The sequence below is a fragment of the Periplaneta americana genome, chromosome 6, assembly GCF_040183065.1.
Source record: "Periplaneta americana isolate PAMFEO1 chromosome 6, P.americana_PAMFEO1_priV1, whole genome shotgun sequence".
Classification (NCBI taxonomy): Eukaryota; Metazoa; Arthropoda; class Insecta; order Blattodea; family Blattidae; genus Periplaneta; species Periplaneta americana.
Genome location: NC_091122.1, coordinates 83,247,495 through 83,271,748, shown reverse-complemented (window position 1 = coordinate 83,271,748; position 24,254 = coordinate 83,247,495). Strand labels below are relative to the sequence as shown.

The 24,254-nt window shown below is 32.4% G+C and overlaps 2 long non-coding RNA genes across 4 annotated transcripts in view; one reads left to right on the top strand and one right to left on the bottom strand.

The window, feature by feature from the left end:
- The window catches only part of LOC138701466 (uncharacterized), a 511,465-nt gene that overhangs the window by 412,915 nt on the left and 74,296 nt on the right, over nt 1–24,254 (top strand). For 2 of the 3 annotated variants that reach the window (XR_011332594.1, XR_011332596.1), the window contains exons 6-7: nt 3,355–3,536; nt 14,053–14,208. This is a non-coding gene — a long non-coding RNA (uncharacterized lncRNA). The remainder of the gene's footprint in view (nt 1–3,354; nt 3,537–14,052; nt 14,209–24,254) is intronic. The other variant, XR_011332595.1, reaches the window with a different exon arrangement.
- The window catches only part of LOC138701467 (uncharacterized), a 39,749-nt gene continuing 24,984 nt past the window's right edge, over nt 9,490–24,254 (bottom strand). The window contains exons 2-3 of the long non-coding RNA XR_011332597.1: nt 14,018–14,160; nt 9,490–10,199 (exon numbers count right to left, since the gene is read on the bottom strand). This is a non-coding gene — a long non-coding RNA (uncharacterized lncRNA). The remainder of the gene's footprint in view (nt 10,200–14,017; nt 14,161–24,254) is intronic.

Sequence of the window (24,254 nt, the reverse complement as noted above, 5' to 3'; positions counted from 1 at the left end):
GATCACCTGACAACCCTGACTGGATGGCACAAAATTAGATACAGCATCCTCAGAGAGGCAGTATGTGGCTAAGTTTGGTGTGAAACAGCAAAATGGATCCATTTTATACACAAACTTAACCCTGAGAAGTATCTATAGCTTTTCTGCGATTATCTTATCTCGTCTTTGAGACAGTTGCTTGCCGATGTCATTAAGGAGATCGTCAGGTCTCTAAAGGATTATAGGCCTATTACCTTCTCATTTTGGGACAGAAATAACATGTTCCCTGAACAAGAGCTACGTGGATTAAAAGAGCACCTGATTCTCCATTCTGTGCATCAACCATCATCCTGTCTTGTATTTTTCCTTCTCACTGAATATGATCATTATGAAAGATGTTCTGCTCAGAATTGAAACGTTTTTGTAGTTAATTTAAATGATTTTTCTTTCCAAAATATTAGTAGTATTTTGTTTAGTTTCATGGCCTACTCAACATTATAAAACTATTTATTTTCCGTAAGGTTTTAAGAGTAGCATATATAAAATATTTTAATGTATTTAAATACATAGTCTATTCAGTGATATAAAATGAATGTCTGTGTTTATCATACATCAAATTTAATTCAGGTTCCAAACGTGTCAAATTTGATATACAATTTAATTAAAAATTATAGTTTTTCACAGATTGCAGCATTACTTTAATATTTTCTACAGACTCGCATAATACGTTTAGGCTTGATTTATTTCCAACAAATTTCATATAGGCTAGCCTTATAATACTTTATGTCAAAATAAGTCATTATGAGTTTGCAAGTAATATCGCGCACGTACGTTATCACACTCTGGTGTAATATACCTATATCTAATATGATAAGTGTTCTTGTAGGTCAATTTCTCAATTATAAAATACTTGAATTCAAAATAAATACGAGTAAAGAAGATTATTTTAATAAAAATTACTTCACAGTGTGTTCCAGCTAAATATCATGCATTCAGTGGCATTGTTTTAAGGATTATAATTTTTCATTAACATTTTATTTTCTTTCTTTGCAAGGTCCCAATGAAAAATATTCATTGTTCAAATACACGCAGATTGCACACAGAAAAAAATCTGTATAGGCCTATTTGGTGAGTAGAAAGAAAGGAAAGGAAATTAAATCTTCTTTAATTGTCATAAGTGGGAAAGTTACTAATTAGCAGTGTTGGACAAATTTCTAATAGACAATATTTTGGAATTTTATGCACAATTCTCAGTTTATAATTTCTCTCCCTGACGTATTTATTATTATGATGATGATGACAATGATGATGATGATTATTATTGTTATTAGACTTATTTGTTGTTGTAATTGTAAGGATATGATGAAGGCAAATGATAAGGAATATATTTTGTATTCAGTATTAAATTGTATTACTAAATTAATTACTTATAAAGATATACATAGAAAAATATAGATGATGATAGAGATATAAATAATAAGTTTATAATTCTCTCCCTGACGTATTTATGATGATGATGATGATTATTATTATTATTATTATTATTATTACTATTATTATCATCTCCTTATATACCCTCTAAATGTAGCCCTATATTGTACATCGATATAAGGTTTCTTTGTTTACAGTTGTTTAGTTCAAAAAGGGGCCTATTTAATTATAGTAACGTAACAACTGATAATTATACTTTAATAATATCGCATGTATGGATTTAGACAAAAAATAGTTCCGTTTCAGAATTAAAGAAGCTGCACAAAACTGCCTAAGGGAAACTTCCCTTTATCATTTCCTTTAAATAAATTATTCAGCATCTAGATTCAAATTTTTATGTTGTCCATCACATGTATGTAGGCCTAATCTAATCAAATCTGCCTGTACCTTAGCAGTGTGTGTTCTAGAAATATAGTTGTCGGTTCATCCAATATATCCTGGAATAATAATACTACTGATTTAGGATGCAGTACTGTGTATCCGGTCGTTTTTCGAAGACAATTCATTATTTATATACACTTTACTTTATCATGACTTTTATAACAATCCCGAAGCTTTCATTCTGTACCTGGCTATTCTTTGGTAAAATTGCACTTATTCATACTTTACTCATCTTGTCCCCTTTCGGAAAATCCAAAATCTTATCTATGTCTGTCTGTTCGTGGGAGAAATTTCGCTTGTACAGACTCAGAAAAAAATTTGGGCCACCTGAATTTTCCAATTTCAGTAAACACTGAGCATGCCCAGTATGTTATAGGTAACTGGAACTTGGAAAATTCAAGCGGCCCAAATTTTGTTTCTGGGTCTATAGATAGCCTGTTTTACTTTCTTTTGTTCCTTTTTCTGAAGACATAAGTCTGACTTTTGTAAAGTAAAGCTGACAGTGCATGTGACTTAATTTGTTTTAATCCAAAACATATCTGAACTAAAATTATCTCCTAACAATGTTACACGTTAGTCTCCAAGTCCTTCCTTACTGATGAAACATAGCGCAGTAAAACTAAACGGATTAATTAATTTTTTCAACAATTTTTCATGTGGTTCGGTCTTAGTTTTATTTAAACAGATAATCGCCTTTTGTTCTCTGAGAGGAAATTATCGTCCGTAATAATTGTGAAGGCCTGTAGGCGATTATAACTCGGTCGTAAATGACAGCGTGGTTAATATTGTAATAGCTTGATTGATTCCTGTTTTGTAGGTTTATGACCTCATAAAATAATTATTAAAGAGGATACGTGAAATAGATTAATCTTGACTTGCATTTAAAAGTATTATTTTTCATGAATTTTACACTTGCTTTGACTTCAATGTAGTTATTTTCGTAAGTGTTCAGTGTACTCAGTAGGTCTATTATGTTGGGTATATTCATTATTATCCTATAAAAATTGATCAGGAAGAGGAAAAGGAATTGGTTGTATCACTGGCTGAGAAGACACTGTCTTCTGAAGGGTGCATTGGATGGAAAGGTGAACGGGAGAAGAGTTCGTAGCAGAAGAAGATATCAGATGATAGACGACATTAATATATATGGTTCATATGAGGAGACAAAGAGGAAGACTGAAAATCGGAAAGATAGGAGAATGCTGTTTTTGCAGTGAAATACCTGCCCTTGGGCAGAACACTGAATGACTGAAGAGAAGAATGTCTATACCAAACTTAATCTCTTTACTGTAGAGAAATGTTTGAAAACATTTTCGGACTTCAGGTAACTCCTACGTTATTGAGTATACGCTTACATGTTTCTGTGGATTAGGCATAGGCCTAGATATCCTTGTGTGGCTCAAAGGATATATCACAACACTAGCTGAGGTAGAAGAAAACTTGAATTGATTAGTAGGTATCGTTATGGTATCCTTCATATAGAGATATGATTTCTTGACGTAGGTGCTGTGATCGACGCCACATTCCGACCGCCTTTACCCCTGAGGGCATTCAATTTCAGTGGAGGCTGAGTTAACTTCGGAACAGCTCTGGAAGTATCGGCAATGAGAAAGTTCCGTCACCACCAGGGACTGAACCAGGACCTTCTGGTCTATTCCTAGTTCCTCTACTAACTGAGATACTCGGTAAGGAATATGACAAATACGCTCATTATTTCAAGGGAAATCATTCTATAAAGATAGACAGGCAGAAAAGGCAGTACACCTAAAATCACCTTCTTCTTACCAGGAATATTGAAAACATAGGGCTACTTCACGGTACTTTCTATTTATGTTTCGTATAATGAAAATATCAGGAACAGATATGCAGTTGAGCTGAACATACCTTTCTTGAAATTAAGCCATTCTTCTCTCTCTGTTCCATATTTATTTTATTTTTTTGATAAATAACTGTCTAAAGAAAAAAATAAATTATTTATTTTAAAGATAGGCTCTGTAGATTTAATTTTCATAATGTCTGTAAAACCTGTAAAGATATCTACGAAATTAGGCCTACTCGGTCGATGACCATTATTATGAACACTATTATAATCGATATTGGATTATAATAAAATAAATGTTTTCTTTTATTAACATAACCTAACTAATAATTTTCTTGAAATTCGTACATGTTTAAGATTTTTTACATTTACTCTGAAAATAGGTACTCTTACATTCTCTGATCAAAAGAATTTAAACAAATATAATTTTCTTAATTAATTTAACTTCATAAGAATACATAAAAAAGTTGTACAATGTTATTTTCGTTAAATTATTGAATTGTGTATGTAGGCCAATGTAAGTTGTAGGAAAGGTTTTAATAAGAGTTTACAATTCACGACTTTCCCTGCGTTGTAAGCGTAGAAAAGCCACACTATAATTTACAACTTTCAATCATCGTAAGGACACATACAGTATAAGCAAAGTTTTTTCTTCAAGTTTTTTCTCGTCGTTGTCTCTGCTTTCAAATTAATGAAGTATAAAAAACTTCGGTCCAAGCACCACTGCTGTGCATCTCCTACCTCTGTCAAAACCGGTCAGGTTTGAGTTTGAAGTCTGAACACGAACGCTGGTTGTGTATGTTTGGTGATACTGGTACACACTGCACGCACCTTGCGGAACTGTAGGCTTCTGTAGCTTATAGGTCTAATATCAGCTGACATATTCAGTTGTATGTTATACTACATATTAATCGTTTTTCATTCTAAATACTACAGAAAGAAAATTTAATATTTTATTTTACAATTTCTCATTTTAAAAAGTAAGTATAAAGTCATGTGACCCTGGAAAATATATTTTAAAATAAGAAAATTATGATTTAGTAGTCGTAATAATAACAATAAAATGATTTTTCTTGCTACCTCCCTGATCCTACGCTTTTCTGAGTAACTTAACGGATGTTATTCATACTCTACTTAAGTAGGCCTATTATAAAAGCCAATTCATCCAAAAGTAGCCTATTAGTTAAAAAAAAAACGAAATTGTTTCAAATCGCGGTTTATTCACAGTCGGCAAAGGTAAGATCATATTTACGTACGGTATTAATATATTTTCTGCTCAAGTAACTGATCAGCCATGAAGCTTTTACTCTAAGGAGGATTTCGTGACAGTACTGGTCGCCAAGACTGAGATAAATTAAATTGAATCGACCCATGCAGAAAAGGCTTCAGTTACAAATTTTGAAAAATTAAAAAAGAAAACGAGATATCCATGGAAATTATATCTTTATGGGTGTCTCCATCGGCCTGTGCAGAAAGGTATTCAGTCCAATGCTTGGAAAGATTGAAACTGAAGCGTCAGCTCAGAGTTCTATGCAGAAAGGAATACAGTGTACAGAATGTTTTCTTCAATTTTCTCAAAACTAGGTCTAATGGACTGAAGCCTTTCTGCATGGGGCGACTCAATTATGTTTTATTTAACGACGCTCGCAACTGTCGAGGTTATATCAGCGGCACCGGTGTGCCGGAATTTTGTCCCGCAGGAGTTCTTTTACATGACAGTAAATCTACTGACATGAGCCTGTCTTATTTAAGCACACTTAAATGCCATTGACCTGGGCCGGAATCGAACCCGCAACCTCGGGCACAGAAGGCCAGCACTGTACCGACTGCGCCACGCAGGTATCCAGTTGTATCCACAAACAACAATTCCAGAGAATCTAGCCTAGGTCTATTTGGAAATGAGCCAGAATTCCTATGATGACTTACTGAGCTACGGCTGGTTGTATAGGAGACATAGTGAGAGGTAAAAGAGAACATGATGGGAAGGATTTAGCTTTTTGTATCGTGTCTTAAAGCAAATGCATCCAATATTAAGTTGTTTGTTGGTTTCATTATCAGGAAAGGGATCCTCTCTGGAGGACTGTTTGCTTGCATTCGCTGATAAATAGGCTAACTCCAAAAAATTGGATGTTTTCACTACGAAGTCTTCTAGCCGCGTATTATTAATAAGCTTATTAAGTGTTAAATATTGTAATAAATTATAAAGAAAGTTTTTGTTCATAAGAAGAAAGAGGCTCCCTCTGAACCATGACAGAACAAGAAACCATAGGGTAAATCAGGCAATTATGGGCACTCGGATAACATGGGCACTTTGAAGGTAATATCCATGTTACTCTAATACTTCGTGAGTTACGAAGCATCAGATAATATGCTGATAAACTTGAACCAAGGTAGCGAACCGTTGTGCGAATGGTGTAGAGCTTCTGGACATGTGAACTATACAAATAAATTATGAATGTGTGTACCTTTGGAGCATAACAAAAATAGTGCTGTTGTTGATTTTTACATGATTTACTTAAGAAATGACTGCTACAAATGTGTGAGTAGTACCGAAATACTTTACAGGCGGGAATGGTAGATTTAATCCTTGTGGTAGGGGTTCTGAAGCATGTACTTGCTGGACAGACTGGTCATTTATTGAAATAATACACTAAGACAAATTTGGGCACTGTCATGCAGGATATTATGGGACAAGCATTGAATGCTATTTTTTTTAATTGTTCATTCATATTTTTCTATAGAATGGAATTTTAAGAGGTAAATGTCATTTATATAATTGAAATTTACTCATATACTTTTAATTATCTAAATTATTGTCAAATACTAAGTCCTACTTATTCTAACTTTCATTCCAATTTTAAAAAATTAACATTCCATGATTTCGAAACTTCTTTCTCAATACCAGGACAGTCGTATAATAATTGTTTATGTTCATTGCTATAATTTTATTGATCATAATACAAATTATATAAAAAATTTAGTTTATAGAAATGGAATGTTATCTTACACAAAAGCTAGAATATTTCTTTGTTTTCATTTGTTTGTCTGAAGTTACAAAAAGAGTGGCAACAAGAGCCAATAAATTTAGAAAACCAGCAACTTGAAAGCACTATAATACGAACGGATTTTCTTGAACAAATACTTCTTGCATTTGATTAATTTTTCTGTGATGACTTCACGAACTAAATTTAGAATATTAATTTGGTTTCTTTTGCTTTTGTTCTTAATCTTTTAGGGATTTATACCATTTGAAATAGCTTTTGTCACTACTTAAAGTATTTTTCATAGTCTATCTTTGTCATTGAATATGTTAAATCAATTTTTAATGTAGTCTCAGTGTTTATATAAATATTAGTTTTTTTCATTTGTCAGTGTTCTGTTTCTTTACCAATAACGTTGTTCTAATACATGTATTTTGTATTAAATATATGCTTGAAAATTTAAAGTGCATTTAATTCTTATACTGCCCATATTAATAACAAATGTGCCCATATTATGCTTAAGTACAGTGCAGATAATAGTAAAAAGCATATATATGTGACAATAGAAGAATAATTTTAGCATTTGAATGGGTTACACCTATTAAAATTAGGTTTTCACGCTGTTATCTTTATTCAAGTCGAAGATATAGAGTAGAATGCCTTATGGTGCCCATATTTGCCTGATTTCCCTTATTATTGTTACAAACAGAATTCTGGGATATACAATAAGGTAGACCCTACATTAAATAAATAAGAAAACGAAGAAAAACTTAGAGAAACAAAAGTATAATTGGAAAGAACATGTACATAGTAAACTATTATTTAATTATGTGTGTAATGTTCTTGATACACTTGATTATAAATGAGAATTCAACTCCTAAAGCTTTGGAGTCCAATGTTTCCTCTAGAAGCCTGAAGAAGCTGTGATCTCCACCAGAAAAAGTGAATGATGGTAGCGATGAAGATGTTAATGATAATGAACGCGGTGTAGATGTTTATAAATTTGCATAAAAGAAAAAAGTTTATGGTGATGATTTAGGTTAACGACGAAACATATGAAGAAGATTATTATACATTCCAAATTAAAAAAATTGACGATAATGATGATGAATGTGACAAAGAAGAAGAAGATGATGATGATGATGATGATGATGATGATGATGATTACGATGGTAATGATGATAATGAACATGACGAAGATGTACACTGTCTTGATAGTAATGACACTGATGATAGAGTATGATGATGATGACGATGATAATGATGATGGTGATAACAAAGAATGACGTAGATGAACACTTGCTTGATAATATTGATGGTGATGATAGAGTATGATCATGAATAAAATGATTGTAACTTAATAATGAAAAGATTAATAGCATGTGATGATGATGAGATGATGATGATGATGATGAATGTTCTAAAAGGGAATCTGTTTAAGAATAAAATTGTGATGATCAAGATAAAAACAAAAAATGATTAGGCAGAAGAATATTGACGAAAATTATTATTGAAACATTTACGATTAGGCCTATAATGAGAAAATGAAGATAAGAATATTCCGTCTCAATTACAGAGGCTATAAACGATGAGATTTTAACTATGAAATGTTTTAAAGTATCCCATTCTCGAAGATACAAAATACATTGACGAATGCTTTCCCCATCTAGCAGCTTGCTTAGCTATACTAACTCGTCATTAAAAAAAATTAAAAGTGACTTAACATGACAGATGGAACGTTAATGTTGGATCTGGTCTGATATACCCTCAAGGAAATAGAAACTGTTACAGAAGCAGCTTTCCTAAATTTCTTGTTAACGTGAAAGGGTCCTTAAACTAGTGATGGTGCCGCTCCCGTCCGTCATGTCTGAAGATGTGAAGCGAAAGTTGTATACTGTCGCGCCTCGGAGAAGGGCTGGATGAGTAAAGCACACTCCATCTGCATACCAGACTTAAAAAAAACTGAAGATCGATATGCGCGCCGCTACGTTTAAAAACTCCATAGTTTCCGTTCCTCAGAGTCTCAAACTTTATTCTCAAGCTTCGAGCCATCAAACTAAGTGAATAATACGCTTGAAAAGAACGGGAAAACTGCGAAAACTTGGTTTCGGGTTCACACATAGAAAGTCTCTCGTATATTTTTACTGTAATTACTATGAATTCTAAATCATCCAAACAACGTATTTCATTAGACGCTTGTAGAATTTCCTTTTTTCTTTTCTTTTTTTTTTTTTCATATCATTAGCTGATCACTGAAAACATCCACTTTCTAAGAAGACCCAGGTTCAAATTTCTGGGAGTTCAACTGGAATTTAGAGTGGATAAAGATTGTTATTGAGTCCCGCGCAGTGGCGTCGTAATCTAAGGCATCCTGCCTAGGACTCGCGTTACGGAATGCGCGCTGGTTCGAGTCCTCATGGGGGAAGAAATTTTCTCGTGAAATTTCGGCCAGTGTATGGGACCGGTGCCCACCCAGAATTGTGATGCGCTTGGGGAGCTACGATAGATAGCGAAATCCGGCTGCGAAAGCCAGCTATAACGGGAATCATCGTGCTAACTACACGATACCTCCATTCTAGTTGATTAATCGTCCACCTCTGCTACGGCATGTGAACATGAGGTCAGCAGTCGGCTGGTCGGTCTGGGCCCTTCAAGGACTGTGACGCCACGGATTATAAAAAAGGTAATTAATTGATGAACTAGTGGACTTACTCGTGTTAAATATGAAATATTTGTCCGGCTTACAGCTATTTAACACGAGTAAGTCCACTAGTTCATCAATTAATTATATTCAAGTGTTAAAAGTGGTGTACGCAAGATTCAAAATGGAATAAAAAAGGTGTTATTGAGGCGAATTATCTAGGATTAGTCTTGTTTCTTTTATAATCATTTTATAGATTTTTTATTGTTATTACCACTAACATCATCATGATAGTAGCAGTAGCAGGAGCAAAATCAGCAGCAGCAACAAGTTGTCAGGAAACTTAGGACAAGACAGAAGAAACAGAAGAGAAGAAATATATACCCGCAGTATTTATGGAAGGGAAATAAATATCGATTTCCCTGTCATAAAAGACTCAGAGACTGTAAAACTAAGATAGTTTAATTTTCGTTTTATTCTCTTGTGTTTATAGAATACATATCCACTGTATGGTATCACAAATGAATTTGACCATGCAATGAGACCTATACAGTGCATCACGAGGATGTTCAGTTTCAAGAAAGGTGATAGATATTTCCAGGAGTTGTTTGTAAACATTGCGAGGATGCTCCTGTTTCATTTAGTTGGTCAGTAGCAAAAGTGATTAATTATTATCGGCAACAGCACTGGCAGGTACCACACTAAGTACAGTTCTGCATTCAGACTTATCCAGTGACACCAATGAACAGGACATGCTTGAAGATTATGTTTCTGGGCTCACTGGTGGACTTACGATGACAGAAGACAGCTTGGCTGAACCGCGTTCTTTGGCTGTCTGGTGATAACTGAACTCACTGCACTAGTTTGGCTGCTTCCTAGTTTATGCCATACATTGTTCCAGAAGGATCTAGAAAGTAACGGAAGGTTCCACATTATTACAGAAGAATACAGGACGTTTGGAATGTTCCAAATTATTCCGGAACATTCTATAACGTTTATTGTTTATTAAGGTTCTATAGCGTTTTGTACACCTCTAGATTGTCTCAGAAGACTTGATTTGGATTATTACGTAACATTGACAAATGAGTGCTGCTTCACAATTATCAATACTGCGAACCATTATCTACAATTTATTAATTTAAAATAAGATTTTAATTACAACTAATTTATATTTAATTAGCATCATTATAAGAGTATATTGTGATTTTTCTAATCTTGATAACAATGTTTAAATATTATTCAGAACTAACCTAATTTTTCCAAATTATAATTTATCTTAATGGAACAGTTTCAAAACGTGTTTCCTCAAATTTCGCAAAATTTCAAAATAAGAACCACCCTAATGTTGGCCTATGTATGTATGTATGTATGTATGTATGTATGTATGTATGTATGTATGTATGTATGTATGTATGTATGTATGTATGTATGTATGTATGTATGTATGTATGTATGTATGTATGTATGTATGTATGTATGTATGTATGTATGTATGTATGTATGTGTGCGTATATGTATGTATGTATGTATGTATGTATGTATGTATGTATGTATGTATGTATGTATGTATGTATGTATGTATGTATGTATGTATGTATGTATGTATGTATGTATGTATGTATGTAATCTGACTTGGTCTCAGAACTATGTAAATAACATTCTTTTAAGGATTGCGAATAATGGTATGCGACAGGTCGTATTTCGCTTTCCCTCAGCCAGCGTTTGCTATCTATTCTTTGTTTAAGTAGCTATAAGACGTGCTAGCATTATTCCGTTTTGATAGGCTATTCTGGTGTTTCCCTGAAGCCATTCCCAGTACTTATTGCACATAACACAATGCTCTAAGCTATGTTAATATCTAAATGCAGAGTTGCCAGGGAATCCTATAGGTTGCCAAGGCAGTGATGGTCTATATACCTACTTATATCCCCATGGTATTGACTGCGTTTCTAAATTGAATTTAAATCTTATATGACCATCTGCCATAAAGTAGTTCTAATCCTTATTGTTTTGAGATTTACGAACTTAAGAGTCTCTCCTTGAAGATCGCAGAATGTAAACATAGTAAATACCGGTATATAATAAATTAAATTAAACAATATTGAAATAATAGCAATAATAACAACGGTAATAATAATAATAATAATAATAATAATAATATTGTAAGGGTCAAAAAAATAAAAATAAAACCATTCATGGAATAATAATAATAATAATAATAATAATAATAATAATAATAATAATGATAATAATAGTAATAATAATAATAATAATAATGGTACCGTAAAGACCACAAGAAAAAAAATCAATCCATTAAAAGAATATAGATCTACATGGAGAAATTCACTGAGATAGCATTAATAATACACCTCTCTTTTGATAATAAATCCTAATCTAGGTTATTTTGAGTTTAATAAATTTAAGAAAGAAATTAAGCAAATTAATTAGTATTCATATCCACATTTTCTTTTTTACCCTAATTTCAACATTCTATTTATTCATTTCAACTTATATTCTGTTCTTGACTTGATTCTCTAATTTTTTCTTCGTAATTATTCCTGCTTTGTAGTAATTGTATTGGTTTTGTAGTTTTATTAAATCTTTGTCATGTTCTTTAGTACAAAATAGTTATTTATAGGAACCGCCCCCGAACACGAGCTTGCTCGAAAGGATGTGGACTACGCCAATAATAGGCCTATGTATTTATTTTGTATTTTCTATAGTAATAAATACTATGTTGAAAGTGTTACATGTAGACCTACTAGGTACGAATGTTTGCTGAAATTTATAATGAAAGCTTTCCTAATAAAGTGCAAAACAAAAAAAGAAATAGTAAAGCAATATATATATATATAAGGAGTATTTATTTTAATCTTATGATTTATCGTTTTGAATTTACTCTAACACGCGTTAATACATGTTTCGTATTGAAATAATACCTTGTACACGTTTTCGCCTTATTAGGACATCTTCAGATACAGGTTACTTGCAATATCTATGTATCCTAAATTTTAAATTATAATTACAATCTTTTTGTATTACATCGTGGTTATATAGGCCTACAATGATCTTGTCAAATATGTCAAAATGTATATATGAATACTAAATTAATATGTTATTTACATCGATCGCAAGAGTCTTATTTATATGTTATAAAGGTATGAAATTTAATTGAGCTGCATATAGATTGTATCGTCGTTTTCTTTATTTGTGTGGTAATATGAAGTAGATGGAAATACTTTATCTTCTTGGTGTTGTATTTTATAGACGTTTCTTTCGTTTTTTGATTTTATGTGCACATTCATATTGTATTTTTAAGTAGGTTATTTTACGACGCTTTATCAACATCTTAGGTTATTTAGCGTCTGAATGAGATGAAGGTGATAACGCCGGTGAAATTAGTCCGGGGTCCAGCACCGAAAGTTACCCAGCATTTGCTCATATTGGATTGAGGGAAAACCCCGGAAAAAACCTCAACCAGGTAACTTGCCCCAACCGGGAATCGAACCCGGCTAGACGCGCTAGCCATTACTCCAGTTATGGATCATTCATATTGAATACTGAGTGTTGATTTAAATATTCTATAGCCGATTATTGCATAAGTTTAACATTATTAATATTATTTTCTAATCTGAGGTTTATATAACACATTTATATCATATTCTGAATGAAAAATCATTTATATTATCATTTGTTTAAAATGATTCTGTTTAAAAGTATCTACATTTTAAGGTTTTGTACTGAAACAAATCTCCAAAATCTAAAAGTATTTTTATAGTACAAAAAGTATTACTAACACATAATAGCGATGGTATATTCAGTAAATATGCATGTTCTAATGTGAAAAAATGTCTCTCCTGCAAAATTAGTATCGATGGAAATGACTAGTATTGGAACCCATCGATTTAATTTATTGTCTTGGTAAGGCTTCAAATTAAATTAATTCAGCAATGTTTTTAAACGTTATCAGCATCTTCTTCTTCTTGTTTCCTGATGTGTTAATTTTCTCTAAATAGGTAGGCCTACTGTAGGACGTCTTCAGAAAGTTGTAAAGATAGTCATTTTCTCGATAACTTCAGTTACACTTAATATTGTATTAAGAAAGACCAATATTGTTCTACAATCGGAAAGGATACACGTGCTGTTATATTTCTGCAAATTTCAATTTGTTTTATCTCGCACGTTAAATGTCCAAGTTTGCAAATTTCTCTGCCGTAGACGAGAATTGGAAGGCATGTTGTGCATTATTTTATGTTTCTTGATATTCATCTACTTTCATTATTAAGTATCACTCCATGCCTAGTCTACTTTTCCATCTCCTACTTCTCATTTTAGCTTTACTTCACCGTGAAAATTCTTTAGTATTATATTATTTATTTCCTGTTTATAGAATTATACTCTACTTACTCCATAAATGCCTTTCTTAGTCAGACAATGATACATTGCCAGTATGCATAAATTTTCTGTCAGTGTGTCAGGTAAAAAGTAGTGCTGATCTTTGAATAAATCATTGTAATAAGTATTACAAATCCTGTAATTTCAGTACACAAATGATGGGACTTGGAATGATGCCTGTGGTTCATATAGACCCCTAATGATGGAATACATGCATAGTCTGTTCTCTATATTATTGCTACCGATATTGTTAACTTTAACTTGTACATTGTATGTTAGATGGAATGTTACATTGAAACGTAAATACGAATAGGTCTATGTATAGTGTACCTGTAGTCAGGCTGTATGTCTTTCATTGGTTGCAGAAATTCTCCGGACTGGTATGATCGTCTTCAGGAGACAGTTTCCTGCACTTCAGAGTGCTTCCCAAAGGGAAGCTCAGTTGTTTCGAACTGCGGTGGAAATGTTGCCTTCTGGTGACACAATGATGGCAATTACAGACACAGGCTGTTGATACTAAAGTAATTTCATTTCATCTACCAGATTGTTGTAAATATCGTTTGCATTTTTGTATATAACTTTCTCAATGTTATTATTATTATTATTATTATTATTATTATTATTATTATTATTATTATTATTATTATTATTATTATTATTCAAATTGTTATATCCGTATAGATATATAATCAACAAGCCCTAGAGCAGTTACCAAAAAACTGTTATTATTTCAAGTTTCATAGTTTAAATGCTACACACTAATATCTTGATGTTCTTTTTAATTCATAATTAAGTACCTAATATAACTGTGGCTCATTCATAAACAGCGTTATCTTTCGCGTTGCTACGTAAGACATGTCACGTTACAATATTTTCTACAAAAGTAATTTTAAATTTCTTTCTCCTGTGTTCACTTGTATTAACATTGTCAACTTGTATAGCAATAAATTTGTTCCGTTTAGTTTTTATATTTCGAATTTGCATACATGTGAAATAATTATCACAACTTCACTATTGTTGTGATTATTATTTTCATAATCACTAACATTGATGTATCATTATACCGGGAGTAACGTTCTAACATATTATTGGCTAATCTCTGTTCGGTAGAATGTTAAAATATGAATAATAATCATAAACAAATAAGTAGTAATAAGAATAATAATTTATAAATGATGATGATGATCATTATTATTATTATTATTATTATTATTATTATTATTATTATTATTATTATTAACTTCTTGTGTTAACCTCTCATTAAGTAGACCCTACATATACTTATTGATGCTTGGCATCTAAGTAAAAAAATAAGTAAGTCTAAGTAAGTAAGTAAGTAAGTAAGTAAATAAATAAATAAATGAATAGGAACAAATATTTATCTGTTACTTAATTGGGACATCTGCCTTCGTAATTCTTTTTAACAGCCTACATATGTTCATGTTCATTACATAGGAAATATTAATACCGCTGTTGATAATATAGTGGACACAAACGAATATCTTAATTGCAATAGGAAATTTCACTTGAATATTATATCTCCATCACCTGACTGGTATATAAAAGTAATTGCACGAGGAAATGTTTCTATTGTGGGAATACTACTAAATAGATAATTAAAATGTTCTTCCAGTGATTCAGCATCTGTCCAATAACTTAACCATCTCCCCAGTATGTCCATAGAATGAAGCGAGTAGCCGAGGATAATTGTCATTTCTAGACTTGAAATGCCTCACGACTATCATTTTACAGATTTGTTCTGATTTTATATAAAGTGTTACAAACTTGTCTGGAATATAATTTCTTGCTTTGCGCTTTCGTAGTCTGAAAAGTTATATCTTTATAATTAATAAATTAAATACATATTTTCTCATCTCTGAATAACATTTAAAATTATCTTTGTTTTTCGCATCACGCTTAAGCCTATACTTCTTCCCTATGAACTGAAGTACAACTTGCCAACACACTTTCCTATTTTTCGTCTACAGCATTCTTCCGAAACGTACTCACATTTTATATATCTTTTCATTGCTTATATTTTGTACTGTCTATTATTATTATTATTATAATTATTATTATTATTATTATTATTATATTTTATTATATTTATTATTATTATTGTTATTATTTTTGTTATTATTACTATTACTGTTATTATATTTATTATTATTAATATTATTATTATTATTTTTATTATTATTAATATATATTTTATTGTTATTGAGGCTACATATTCACAATGTTCTGTTTGTACTAAATTTACTTGCTTCTTTTAACAATTTTGACAATCCGGCACTGTCTTCTTTCTGATTTTATGTAGTAGGGCTACGTAGTTTATAATTTAGCTAACGATGTCTATAAACACATACATTTCTAAATAAGTGTAAAAGTTAATACTCTTAGTTTCTTAACCAGTTGTTTCGAACTGTCTTAAATCATTATGCGGGAAAACTACAATAAAATTATAATCTTGTTTAGAGGACCGTTCCCAGTTCGATAGTAGTTAATTTCAAATAACAAGACCGAATGGGAAAATAAATTTAAAATATGCATACAACATATCAGACAGGACTAGCTATAAAAGAAGCAGACATGGAGATTGCATTAGAACTTTTTGGTTGTGTTTTTAATCTTATTGCATAATTTTTGCAATCGCAATTCGAAAATAAGGCAAGCTCACCACCTTAAGCACATTTACTTTTAAATTTGTGGTGAAGTCATATTTCGAAAGTATAAAAGATTGCATTGCAATATTGATACTAAAGAGCATCTTCAATAACAATTTCGTAAAGAATAAAGTATTCCTTCTCGTACAAAAACAAAAGAGACGGGAGGATGCAACTGGCGATGTTAGTACGCATGTGTTCCCTAAGTTCGCCACTTGTGTACCGTTGTAAATTCAAATAACATTTTAATATCATCAGAGTACAGATGTAATATATTTTAATACAGAAAAAATGGTCATTGTAGTTTTTATCATTAATAAATTATTATAGGATTAATAATTTTAGTATTCCTTTATGTATACAATATCTAAAATATCACTCATTTAAATACCAAGTTAAAATGTAATCAGTAATTTAAACTGCCAACTGTTAAAAACGATCTCAGAGAAGCAGCAACGAATGATCTTAAGTTGGCCATGGAAGAAGCTGCAGTGGCGAACTTAAGAACAGTTCCATTATTTAATAATAATGTCATGAAGTAGGACATCATTGTAGTAAATGTAATTCTAAAAACACAGCCAGAATGTACACAAAATAAGCTTTAAAATGATATATTACACTTTGTAAATGCATTACTTATTCCGTTGGATGAAACGGATACTTACGGAAGAAATCTTATACCGGCAACCACAGTTAACACAATACGGTAGACACCTATCTTATATAAATTAAAGTTTCTTGAAATAATTATGAGGAGCTTTTTATCTGATATCAAACTGAGGACTTCAGGAGAGAAAGATAAAATAAGAAGTGAAGCAGAGAAAATGCGATTTTTCACATCCGTGGAGGAAGTGACAAGAAGAAAGAAGATGAGAGACCAAGATATAATTTTTTAAGAATATTCCTCACTACAGAGGTTCTTCTTCTTCTGCCAGAACAAGATGACATTACAACCACGCTTCACTCAAGATATAAAATAATAATGAATTAAATATCTGAAGATTACAAAATAGACAGAAGAAACCCATGTATGATATGAGTGGAAGTTGGTCATTGAAAAGAACATTAAGATAACAGTAGCTATGAAATCCATTAAGAACGAGAAATATAGATAGGCGTAAGGAATATTAGACGGAGCATTCAACATAGAAGTTGCAACGGGCAAAAGAGTGTAAGAAGAATAAATGTTAAAAATGTGAATAACTACTATCAAGTAAATCGAAATGTTCTTTATTGAAAACGTTATATTCTATATGAAAAATAATTCAGAATTACTTGAAAATCTACAACTAAATAAACTAAAGAAATCGTCAAGAAATGTAATAACTAGTGGGAATATGTTAGGCCTAATATAAATATAATTTAAACTAGAGTCCTTAATAAAATTAAAGCAGTCTCGTTCTACCAAACCAGAGGCAAACAAAACCTCGAAATGACTATGGAAAGGAAGTGCATATGGATTAGCTCTGGCATTGTATAAATCTTGAGATAGAATACAAATCTGCAACGCAATAGTTAAAAGACGTGCTTCATAAGTCTACAATTTACTCACACTTTGAACAAAAAAGCTGTTTCTCTCTAAAGTGCGTCCCAAAATTTAAACTTTTAGGCATACTTTGAAATCATTATACATTTATAACTAAAAAAAATGACCTGCGCGTAACAGCATGTAGGGAGTCAAGGCCGACCAGCCGACTGCGTGCCTCACACCTACATGTCACAGTAGAGGCGAGAGCTTATCCAACCAATACGAGGATATGGAGTGGTTAGCACGATGATCCCTTTAGCCGTTATAGCTGATGTTTAGAACTGAGAGTTCGCTACTTTATATAGCTCCTCAGTTTCATCACGATGCTGGTTGGTCCCATACACTGGTCTAAACTCCGTGAAAAAATTAAAATTTCTTCTCCCCCCACCCCCACCGAGGCCTCGGATGAGCGGGCATTCCGTAACGAAAACCTAGGCTGATACCTTAGACCACTACGCTACGGTTCTGGACAATAGGTTACACATTTCTAAAGCGGTGATAATTATAATTATAATAATTATAGTAGTAGTAGTAGTAGTAGTAGTAGTAGTAGTAGTAGTAGTAGTAGTAGTAGTAGTAGTAGTAGTAGTAGTAGTAGTAGTAAGTCTTAGTAGCAGTGGTATCTATACTAATAGTAAATCTGTAACCGAAATTTTTCTGTTAATTTTCGCTTTTCTAAAAATAAGCTTAATTGATGTTTGTATAATTAACCACCCTGTGACCAAAAATCGCATTTTTTAAATATTTGTTTGTAGTCTGTCTATCTGTCTTGTTTGTCTGTATGTTTGTTATCTTATCACGCGATAATGGCTGAACCGATTTCTAAGGAAATAGGAATATAAATTAAGTTCGTTCTATCTTGGATTTTAGGCTACATGGCATCCAAATTACTTTATTTAAAAGCGGGGTTATAAGGGGCCTGAATTAAATAAATCGAAATATCTCCCTTATTAATGATTTATATAAAAAATGTTACATAACAAAAGTTTTTTAAAAACGATTTTTAATAAGTTTTATTCTATGCAAAATTTTGATGACTGAAAATTAACGAGATACACAAGTTTTAAAATAACAATGATTTTATGTAATTGCCGCCTCAGATTAATATACGAGTAACGAAGATAAAACAAATGACTCTGCATTTATTTAATGCGGCTTTGGACAACAATCGGATTAATATTAATTTAACAACCATTTTTATACGAATGTTATTCATAAGTTACGTGTTTACAATGTTCTAAATCTCAATATATAAAATTGAATGTATGTATGTATGTATGTATGTATGTATGTATGTATGTATGTATGTATGTATGTATGTATGTATGTATGTATGTATGTATGTATGTATGTATGTATGTATGTATGTATGTATGTATGTATGTATGTATGTATGTGTGTATGTGTGTATGTATGTATGTATGTATGTATGTATGTATGTATGTATGTATGTGTGTATGTGTATGTTCTCTATACAAATCTACACGCTTTGACCGATATGTGCCAAAGTTTACACATTTAACCTTCATAACCAGGAGAAGAACATAGGCTACATTAAAATTGTGCAAATGGAAGTTAAATTAATTAAATGTATAAAAAATAAAAATAAATAGATCAAATATTCATGTATTATATTAAAATGCAAAATCTTCTACAATCAATTGTTCTTTATTATTGTCTGTTGTATTCAACGTAGACTTTCACGAGGCCTTGGAAATTTTAACACGAAATTAAATTACATTGTTGTTACACATCATGAAGGCTAAAATTAGATAATTCATGCAATAAGTATCTTTACGCAGTCCAGGACCGTATTATGAATTCCTCGATGCAGTTTTGTAGATAGTGAGCAGACTGTGTTTTATCAAACTGAATTCTTAAATTCTTTGAAATCACAAGGATTGCCAACACATAATTTAATACTTAATATTGAATCACCAATAGTACTATTGCGAAATATTGATCCACAAGAATTATGCAATGGAACAGGAATTGGTGTGAAAAAACTCATGAAAAACGTAATAGAAGTGACAGTATTAACTGGCAAAACGAAAGGAAAAGATGTTTTTATCCCATATATTCTTATGATAGCCAGTAACACGCCATTCGATTTTAACAACTGCCATTTCAGTGCAACTAGCATTCGTAATGATCGTAGTAAAATAAAGCTCATGGATAGTCGCTCAAAGTTGCAGACATTTACTTAAATCTCCGTGTTTTTCACGTTGTCAATAATTGTGTAATTTGCTTTCATGTGAACACACCTAAACATATATACACATTTATACAAAAGACGGGAAAACGAATTGTTGGCATATCAATGATACTTTTGTCATGTTCCTAATGTAATATGTGCATATACGTAAGCCCACTGAAAATAAGACATTAATTTACATTTTCTTTATTTTCGTTCATTTGAATTGATTGGGATGCCGATATTTTAAATCCAAGATTTGGACGGCTATCATTTCGATATACCTACTACTTAATTCTAAAATACACTGTGTCCGGGACAAAATTTACCAATAAGAAAGTTTATTAACTCGCGTAATAATTGAGATAGGAAAATGAAATTTGCGGCAAATGAAAGAGGGACATTTTAAGTTTTATGTGTAATGTTGGCCACATTTGGTCATTGTTGTTGACATAGCTGTAATTAAAATGGCGTTCACAGTGCAACAAAAAGTTCAATGCTGCTATTGGCTTGCCGAACTCAAGTATCCGAAGATAGTGGAGAGAAGATTTAGACAACAGTGGCCTGAGAAGCAACCACCAGATAGGCACACAATAACAACTTGGCATAGAAAGCTTCTTGAGACCGGTTCTCTTGTAGAGAAAACACCACGCGGGAAGAAAGTGGCAGAAGCGCAAGTCGACAGAATTCCAACGGAGCCCGTGTAAGTCTGTTCGCCGTGCCAGCAGGGAACTTGCAATTCCAAAGTCAACTATCCACGATGTTCTGCACAAGAGTTTACGTCTGCATGCATACAAGATTCAATTGGTTCAAAAGTTGAAACCAAACAACTTGCCTGCACGATATGATTTCGCTAGTGACATGCTGTTGAAAATTGATATTGAAACTGGATATCTGCAGAAGGTCGTGTTTAGTGATGAGTCCACCTTCCACGTCTGTGGGATCGTCAACAGGCATAATTGTTGCATCTGGGGATCAGAAAATCCGCATGTAGTGAGGGAATTGGAAAGAGACAGCCCTAAGATTAATGTTTGGTGCGGACTTACACATGAAACTGTGATTGGACCGTTCTTTTTTGTGGAAAACACTATCAATGGAAATGTGTATCTTGATATGCTGCAAAATTACGCCATTCCTCAAATTCCACAGGGATATGTTTTCCAACAAGACGGAGCTCCGCCTCATTATGCATTACATGTTACATATCACTTGAATGAATGCTTTCCTCAGCGATGGATTGGCCGAGGTGGACCTACAGCATGGCCTCCCAGATCCCCAGACCTAATCCCACTGGACTTCTTTTTTGGGGATACATAAAAGACATTGTGTACAAGACTGTAGTGGCAGATTTGGAGGATCTGCGTCGGAGAATTGTCACTGCTTGTGCAACTGTCACTCCAGAGATGTTACGAAACACATGGCAAGAACTTGAATATCGCCTGGACACCTGTCGTGCTGCAAGAGGTGCACACATAGAAGTTTATTAGTGGTCATTCGAAACTTTGGAAGTCCCTTTGTCAATTCCCGCAAACAGCATTTTCATCCATCAATTATTTGGTGAATTATTAAACTTTCTTATTGGTAAATTTTGTCCCGGACACCCTGTATATATCTGTCAAACTATTATTGCCCATGTCCAATAATGTGTTATTGCGAAATTGTATCTGTGTAATCAGGTTGCCACTGTAGTATGTCAAGCGTTGTGGAAAGAACGGTCACTTCATTTTCTATAACATAGGATGTCTTTCAGAATATTATTATTTATGCTGAACAATGACTTCTTGCAAAATTATACTCTATCTGCATTCTGTATATAAAATAAAAAGTAATATATTTAATATGTTCTGAATTTGTTAGATATGTCATCTCAAGTAATATTTAAAAAAAGGCCGGGTATGATATAAGCGGGCGTACAGCTGTCAAGGAGTAAAACATATTCCAATATAAATTGAATTACATACGTATATATTGATTCTTTGGTACGACCGATAGATAAATTTAGGCTCACGATGACACCCCAACGATTCAGACTGGGAACAAGAGAATTCTCTAATTACCATCAGCTGTCTCTGAAATTCAAGTGAAAGCACACATAGACATGACATTACGTGAAATGTATGTCAGCACAGCTTCAGTTAAATGTACAGATCTTATAATTATTTTTTCTCTGCCTCTGTACAACGTCACATTTGTGGCGGGGAGGAAAGGAGACAGCAGAAAAATTAATGGTGTTTAATACGCTGACAGCCACGACTAAGATAAAGCATTTGAAATTTAGCGGTAACTGACCGGCAGAGATAAATAAACAAAACAAATAAATATATAAATTTAAAACAAAGTTGAACGTCAGGGACATGATGAAATATTTTCTTTTCGGTGCCTGATCTACAATTGTTTTAAATTTAGTTAAACCTGGCAGGCATTTGGCTAAGTAGTATTAATTCATGTAAGTGAAGTTAAGTAAAGATTCATCTTTATGTGCGAGGAACGCTTAGTAAAACAATTCGTTTTGGTTGTCTATAGTTGGGTTTCCGAAATTTTCGAAAATTTAACAAACAGTTCATTTGAAAACAGAAGCAGAAAGGAAAACCCGGGCAATGCCGGGTACTTTCAGCTAGTATTATTATAAAGAGAGAGTGTTTGTGTATTTGTATCAGGCAATCTTAGGAAACTATTTAATCGATTTCGTTAGTTCTTCCATCATTGAAAAGTGTAGTTCCTTCAGCTGGACATAGACTTTATGTCACTACAGAAGTTCCTGAGTGAATCGAGGACAGAGCACAAGTGCATAATAAGGTACGATTAAAACAGATCCTTACGCACAGAAAACGTGGTATAATGTCGAAACTGAACATGAATGAGCGATATGTAGTAAATTTATTGCTATTAGAAAGTAATACAATTTGATGTCTGATTTGCGTTGCATTTATTTATGAACCAATGACAGTCAGAGACGGAATAATTTTACAAGTATAAGTTATAGTACACGCGACGCATACATATTAAGTATTAATTATTCAGTAAGATAACGGTACATATTTTTATTGCTTAATTATATATTTGGGCGAGCTACGGTAATGTATAATTCAACTTTATTTGGTTCACTTAAAATATTATTTTTTTAGTTTTTATTTTTTTTTCATGAAATATATAATCGTATTTTTACGAATATTGCCGTAAAAGACAAATAGATCTATTTCACCTGGACAAAAAATAAAAAGAAATTGAGTAAAATGTAGTATTTTACCTTGGAGCTCATTGGAACTGTAAATTTTCTAGATTATCTCGGTCATTTTTCATGGGTCGGCTCACTCCTCTGCTACTATTAGGTTTATACTTAAATATGCGGTTCGGTTCCATTCTTTTTATGTAGTATGTGATTGTGCCATTGTAATCTGTATGAATCTATTATTTCAACATTGTTCTGCACTAGTAATTCTGCACGAATATCTTCATTCATTGTTTTTACAATCCAAGGAACTGTATCCTGCAATAATTGGTCGAAACAATTTCATTTCAGCTGCCTCTATTCCTTTTTCCTTGTTGTTTGGTTAATAACCAATTTTTTGTTCCATATTAGGTAATAATGTAGGTATAGCCATTCCTTTATATAACTCTATTATTGTTTCTTTTCTAACTCTTAACACTGTTCTTTTTATTGTGCCCTATAACTGTGAGAATTTAGATATTTTTACTTCCTAATCATCATTTTTATAATATGAAATATTGCATCCTAAATAATTAAAAGTGGGTAAGTTCTTACTTGTTCTAAAATTGTATTATTAGTTATTATTTTTAATCGTAGAGTCTGCGTTCCTTTGAACCCTGTATTTTAGTTTTTGTTGTTGAGATATTTAATTTAAATTCGTCAGTTATTTATTAAATGCAAACATTGCTCTTTACAAGTTATTTTCAGTATCACATATTATGACTTGGTCGTCCGCAAATAACAAAGTATTTGGGGGCATTCTCCCTAAAAAGTTAGTTTACTTTAAATGTTCGATTCCCATTTTCTCACAACTTTGTCAATATAAAGATGAATTAAATGGATGAAAAGGGACACCTTTGTCTAACTCCTCTTATGATTTATTTATATGATTAATTAATTACTTTTGGCCAACCTTTATTAATTTTGATATAGACTTTGAACTGCCCTTATTAAATGTTGTGGCATGTCTC